At 42.2% G+C, this 6,694-nt stretch overlaps 1 pseudogene; it reads right to left on the minus strand.

Annotated features, from left to right (window-relative positions):
* Positions 1–1,690: 1,690 nt before the first annotated feature.
* Positions 1,691–6,433, minus strand: LOC114706074 (annotated as a pseudogene).
* Between the last annotated feature and the right edge of the window lie 261 nt (positions 6,434–6,694).

Genomic DNA, 6,694 nt, shown 5'->3' on the forward strand with positions numbered 1-6,694 from the left:
AGTAGGACTAGGGAGATTGCTCAGTGGGTAAGGCGCTTGTTGTGCATGCTCAAGGTCCTGAATTCAAATCCCTACACCCAAGTAAAAACAGCTGGCACGGCTGTACACATCTGTAACCCCAGCACTGGGGTGGATGCAGGAGGATCCCTGGATCTCAATGGCTAGCCAGCCTAGGCAATAGAACGTGCACACATTTTTTTTGTGTGTGCATACCTGCACAAACACATATAAGCTTGTACACATACACACAAAACCTCCAAATATACATCATACTATTGAGGGTCAGTTGTGGTTATTTGTGTCTTTCAAGGAATTTGTTCCATGTGCAATTGGCAGGCTTGTCCAGGTGTCCATGTATCGGCATACAGTTGTTTGTGGCAATCCTTTTAATTTTTTTTTTTTTTTTTTTTTTGGTTTTTTCGAGACAGGGTTTCTCTGTGTAGCTTTGCGCCTTTCCTGGAGCTCACTTGGTAGCCCAGGCTGGCCTCGAACTCACAGAGATCCACCTGGCTCTGCCTTCCGAGTGCTGGGATTAAAGGCGTGCGCCACCAACGCCCGGCTTCCTTTTAATTTTTGGTCTGTAGAATTTTTACTATATTTTTAAAATTTGCTATTATTATATTGTGTACAAGTGGTGTGTGTGTGTGTGTGTGTGTGTACACACTTGCCTATGCTCACCCACAGAGACTGGAGACTAATTTTGGGTGTCTTCCTCTTTTTCTCTTTAGTTTATTTTTTTGAGACAGGGTCTCTCTCTGAACCTGGAGCTTACTGTTTCTTCTAGATAAGCAGTTTTCAACCTGTGGGTCATAACCTCTTTGGGAGGGGGTTGAATGACCCTGTCACAGAGGTCACATATCAGATTTCTTGCATATCGGATATTTACACTATGATTCACAACAGTAGCAAAATTACAGTTATGAAGTAGCAACAAAAATAATTTTATTGTTGGGGGTCATCACAGCATGAGGAACTGGATTAAGGGATCTCAGCATTAGGAAGGTTGAGACCCACTGGTCTAGACTGACTGACCATTGTGCCCCAAGGATTCACCTGTCTCTGCACTCCCACACTTGGGGGATACAGATGTACATCACAGTGCTTGCCTTTTCATGGGTGCTGGAGATCTGAACACAGGTCTTCATGCTTAACTACCATGCACTTTACCTTCTAAACGGTGTCCTCAAACCTGTTCCTTTATTTCTGATCTTGACAAGTACTGTCTATTTTTTGTTCTTGATTTTCCTGGTTAGAGGTTATGAATTTCATGGGTCCCCAAAGCCAGTGTTTGGTTTGATGCTTTTCTTAGCTATTCTGTTTTTGTCCCTTGGTTTGGTTTGGACTTAATTTTCTTAAGTTTATTGAAGCAGAAGCTTATATTATTGATTTGAAACCTTACTTCCCTTACAATGTGTAGAGCAGCTTTAAGGCCACATGTTTCCTTGTAAGTCCCATTTTAAGTGTATCCTATCATCCTATCGTGTTTTGCTTGGTTTGGCAGCGTCTGGCTGACTTTGAACATGAACTATGAGGCAGTCCTTATGCCTTAGGCTCCTGAACAATGAGATTACAGGTGTGTGCCACCATGCCGGCCCACAAATTTTCATAGGTTATGTTTCCATTATTGTTTGGTTAAAAATATTCTCTAACATTTCTGGTTTGTTTATTTACCTATTTTTTTTTTGGGGGGGGGTACCAAAATTCTTTATTTGAAGAAATGGTACAAATTAAAGAACTTAAGCGGATGTTTTGGTGCGACTTTTAGAAAAAATAAAGGCAGCCCGACATGCATGCATGGCCTCAGTGACCAGTAAAGTCACTTGTGGCTTTGGGGAAGTCAGCTCAGCTCTCATCACTGTGTCCCAGGGTGTGCTTGTCAAAGAGATAGTCTGCCAGGCCAGCTTCAGGGGCTCCCATCTTGCGGAGGTTGGACACATGGTCACTCAGTTCCTTGATGGATTTCACCTGCTCGTTCAGGTAATAGGTCTCAGTGAAGTCACACAGGTGGGGGTCATTCTTTGTCAGTAGCCAGTTTGTGCAGTTCCAGCAGTGACTGATTCACACTCTTCTCCAAGTGCAGCGCACACTCCATCGCATTCAGCCCGTTCTCCCAGTCATCACGGTTTGGTTTCTTGATACCCTGCAGGAAGATTCGGCCACCTTGTTGGTTCTGTAGCTTCATCATTTTCTCAGCATGCTCCCTCTCCTTGTGAGATTGGTGGAGAAAATATTTGGCAAAGTTTCTCAGAGCTACATCATCCCGGTCGAAGTAGCAAGACATAGACAGATAGACGCAGGAGGCATACAGTTCCAGGTTGATCTGGCGGTTGATGGCAGCCTCTGAGTCCTGGTGGTAGTTCTGGCACACTTGCGAGAGAGACGTGGTGGTCATGGCAGCGGCTGGGCGAGGCGCGGTGGCGACGCTGGAGCGGCGGGGCAATGAAGTAGCAAAGGGTTCTGGATCGGAGCAGCCGGCTGGGCTCGGAAGGGTCGAGCGCCGGGTTCCGTTCAAGCACTGTTGAAGCAGGAAACCGCGGTGACACTGGGCGAGAACGTCTTTATTTACCTATTTTTGAGCCCGAGGTTTCTTTAGTGGTTAGCTTAATTTCAAATATTTGGGATTTTCCCAGTTACTCCATTATTTTTTATTTCTAACGTAATTATACTCTGACACAGAGAACATAATTTGTGTGCTTTGACACTTTCTCACTTTTGAAGTGACTTGTTTTATGATCCCAAATGTGGTCTGTGTTGATAAACATTCCTTATATAATTGAAGATAATGCATTTTGCAATTGAGTGATAGTTAAATTCTTCTTTCCTTTTTTGGTTTTTCGAGAAGGGTTTCTATGTGTAATTTTGGTGCCTTTCCTTGATCTCACTTTATAGACCAGGCTGGCCTCGAACTCACAGAGATCCGCCTGGCTCTGCCTGGGATTAAAGGCATGCACCACCACCGCCCGGCAAATTCTTCCATATTTTTAATGAATTTTGCCTTGCTTCCCTAATCAATTATTGGTTAAAGTGTGTTGCAATCTTTACATATGTTTATGTGATTTATTTTTTCTTCAAACCTATCAGTGTTTGTTTTGTGTGTTTGAAGCTGTGTTATTGGGTTCATAGGCATGTGATATTTTCCCGTTCATGTCTCTTTCACTATTACAAAGCCTGTGCTTTGCCTGTTAATATGTTTTGTCTTCATAACTACTTTGTAGGATATTGATATTGTCACTATGGCCTGCTTTTGCTTATTGTTTGTGTGATGTATTTTTCCATCCATTTCTTTTCAATATTCTAGACTTTCCTATTAAAAAAGTATTTTTAATTGCTGAGACCCTTCCTCCCTCCCTCCCTCCCTCCCTCTCTCCCTTGTTTTCTTTCTTTTTAACTGGGGAATAACTTTTCCTTCTTGCCCTGGAGATTCAAATTTCTACCTGATCTCATTTCTTATTTGCCCAACAAACTGCTTTGACTTTTTTTTTGTAGTATAGGTCTGCTTGTGACCAAATATCTTAACTTCTTTTTATCTGAAGAGATCTTTATTTTGCTCTTAATCTTCTATAATAGTTTTTTTCCCCCTGAATATGGCATTCTGATTTAGCAGTTTTTTTTTCAATAGAGATGCTATTCTAGCTGGCCATCATGGTTGCAGAGGGGATTAGCATTGCCTGGTGCACGTTTATGGAAGTGATGTAAAATGGTTTTCATCTTGGGGCTTTCAACACCTCAATCTTTGTTTTTACTGGTGTGGGGACCACGTGGCTCCCACTGGAATGGACTCACAATGTGTTTACTCTTGTGTGTTATTGTGTCTGCCAATTTCTGTCTTTCGGTAAATTTGGGAAGTCTTGATGACTAGTGCGTCAGATGCCTCTGCGCATTGTTTCTGTTTGTCCCTCTGATATTCTCCCTGCACATACATCCCGTTCTTTGGTATTATCCAGCAGGCCTCGCAAGTTCTTCACCCCCACCCCCGAATCTTTCCCCTGTTTTCATCTAGGATACTTTCTATTAATCATCCCTCTGTTCTGTGTGTTCAACTGCTGAGCCCATCTGGTGATTTTTTTTTTTTAGGCCCCAATATACAGAGTTAATTTTTTTAGAAGCTCTAGAATTTTGATCTCGTTTTTCTTTTATTTACTTTTTAAAAGTGATTTTTTTTGAATTTTACTTACCATTGTTGTTTCTGTGTGAGTGGGTGCGCGGAGATCAGAGGACAACTTTCAAGACCTGGTTCTCTCTTGTTGTCAGCCCTGAGAGCTTGCCTGCCCAGCCACCTTGCTAGCGTGCTTTTGTTAATCTTTTCTGTGGAGACTTCCCATCTCTCAGATGAGAGTTTTATGCATTGAAAGCATGTTCTATTTCATCTAGGACAGGACAGGTGCAGAGATTGAACTGAAGTCTGTGTTTCACTTTTGACGGTTGTTCCCTTTCAGGCTTGAACTAGACTGACTTTCTTTTCCTATGTCGTTATCCTGCTTCTTTGTTCAGTTATTTTAAAACATTTGCTGGATCTCATGAATAATAAGTTGTGAAGACTTTGGGTTTTCTTATTTCCTGCAGATGAATGCTGTTGATTTTAGTAGGTCATATATTCAGTTGGGATTGAGTTGCAGTCCCTCCCCTCCTTTCCCCATCTCCCTCTCCATCCTTTATTTTATTTTATTTTCTCTTGAGGCAGGGTCTTACTCTGGAAAGGCTGCTCCAAAACTCATTCTGAAGCCCAGGCTGTCCTTGAACTCATGACACTTGTCCTGCCTCAGCCTCCAAAGTGCTGGTGTGAGCCACCAAACTCTGCTTGAACGGCACTCTCCTGTTCTCTCAGCAGCTTCCTACTCTGCTCAGGTCAGGTCTTGGTTTCTAGCTGAGCTACCCTCAGCCCGCTTTACAGAGGTCAGCAACAGAGGTAGAGGTCTAGGGCTAGAGGTTGCCTCTCTGGCTTTTCCCTTCTACCGTTCTGCCACTTGTTTTAGCGCTTACAGTTTGCCAACATTCTTTCTCTAATTCTCAAGTCCAGGGAGATTGTGAGTTTGTCTGTCTGCCCACACAGTGTAGACTGACTCCAGGTCAGTGCCAGGAGATGGGCACTGAATAGCCTATCTCCTCCCATCCTCCTTGGCAACTTTGGCCCACTGTTCTGTTGCTTTCTCATTTGTGTGAGTTTTCTTTCATTCATTCATTCATTCATTCATTCATTCATTCATTCATCCATCCATCCATCCATCCATCTATCTATCTATCTATCTATCTATCTATCTATCTATCAACCTATCTATCTATGTATCTATTTATTTATTGTGGGGAGAGGTGGGCTCCTTGGTAGAGATATAGATGGTTATAACCAGAAGCCACTTTGCTTCTTTTTAATTTTTAAGAATTTCTGGCGTAGGTGGGATATCTCAGTGGGTGAAGACACACCCAGAGCAAACTTGGTGTTCAGTCTCTGGAACACACAGAAGGTAGAAGGAGAGAGCCAACTCCACAGAGTTGTCCTCTGACCTCCACACGGATGCTCTGCTATGTGTGCCTGGAGACACACCACACACACACACACACACACCAATAATAAATGAAATAAAAGGAATTTCTCTTTTCCATGCTTTGTTTTTTTTAAGCACTGTCTCCCCGGTGTTTTTTAGTCTTATGTTTTGACTGATGGAGTTTTCAGTAGTGAAATATTTATTTTTCTCTTCAGAGTTTTTCACTCTTCCATCTCTCTTTTATTTGGTCACCTAATTTAGAATTTTAATAACATAGATCTAGCAGTTTTCTTAATTATTTGGGGCTTGTTTTGAAATATTAGATTGTGTTTTAGTTTTTTAAATCTGCTTAATGGATATACCTCCACTGCTCCCGTGCTTTTAATTATTGGTTTTTGAGTTGATAAAACTAATATGTACAATATAAAATTAAAAAATATATTGTGGAATGTTTAAATGGAGCTACTTAGCATATGTATTACCTCACACCTTTTTTCCCCTATGAAATAGTAATTCTCTTCATGAAGGTATATGGAATTTTATTTTTTATGATTTCCTAATTTTTCATTGTTTATACATATTAATGTATGGGACTTTCTGTTTCTCATTTTTAGGTTAAATAAGTGTTCCTACAATTTCAGGAGGAGAGATTTTTTTTTGTTTCCTTTAAAAAAATGTAAAATTATTCTTAATTTTGTGTATACCTGTATCTCTGTGTGGTTTTGTAAACGTAAATGCAGGTGCCCTCTGAGGCTAGGGGCAACGGGTCCCCTTGGAGCGGCCTGACACGGGCCCTGGGACCTGAATTCAGGTCCTATGGAGGAGCAGCACACACTCTTAGCCACCGAGCCACCTCTCCAGCCACTTTTGTAGACTTTTGCCCGTGTCTTTCCGGGTTTTCTTTTCTGCTCATTTCCGCCTGTGCTTCCTTTTTCCTTCCAGTCCGGCGTCATTACACCTCTCCACCTGCGTCTGCTCCCAGGGACTTGTCCTCCGTGAGGAGCTGGATTCTGCGGGTGGGTTTCGGCTTGCTAGTGCGGGGATTGGGAGTCTGCCCCTTGGCGTTGACCTCTTACCACCTGAAGAACCATTCTTTGCCTGACTGCTCTTTTCAGATCAGCCAACTGCATTTTTCAGTGGTACCTGTTGACTGTTTGGGAGGGTTCCTGTACTGAGGTCCGTTAACCTCTTTTTTGTGTCTTCCTATGTGAATG

The sequence above is a fragment of the Peromyscus leucopus genome, chromosome 14 (assembly GCF_004664715.2).
Source record: "Peromyscus leucopus breed LL Stock chromosome 14, UCI_PerLeu_2.1, whole genome shotgun sequence".
Lineage (NCBI taxonomy): Eukaryota > Metazoa > Chordata > Mammalia > Rodentia > Cricetidae > Peromyscus > Peromyscus leucopus.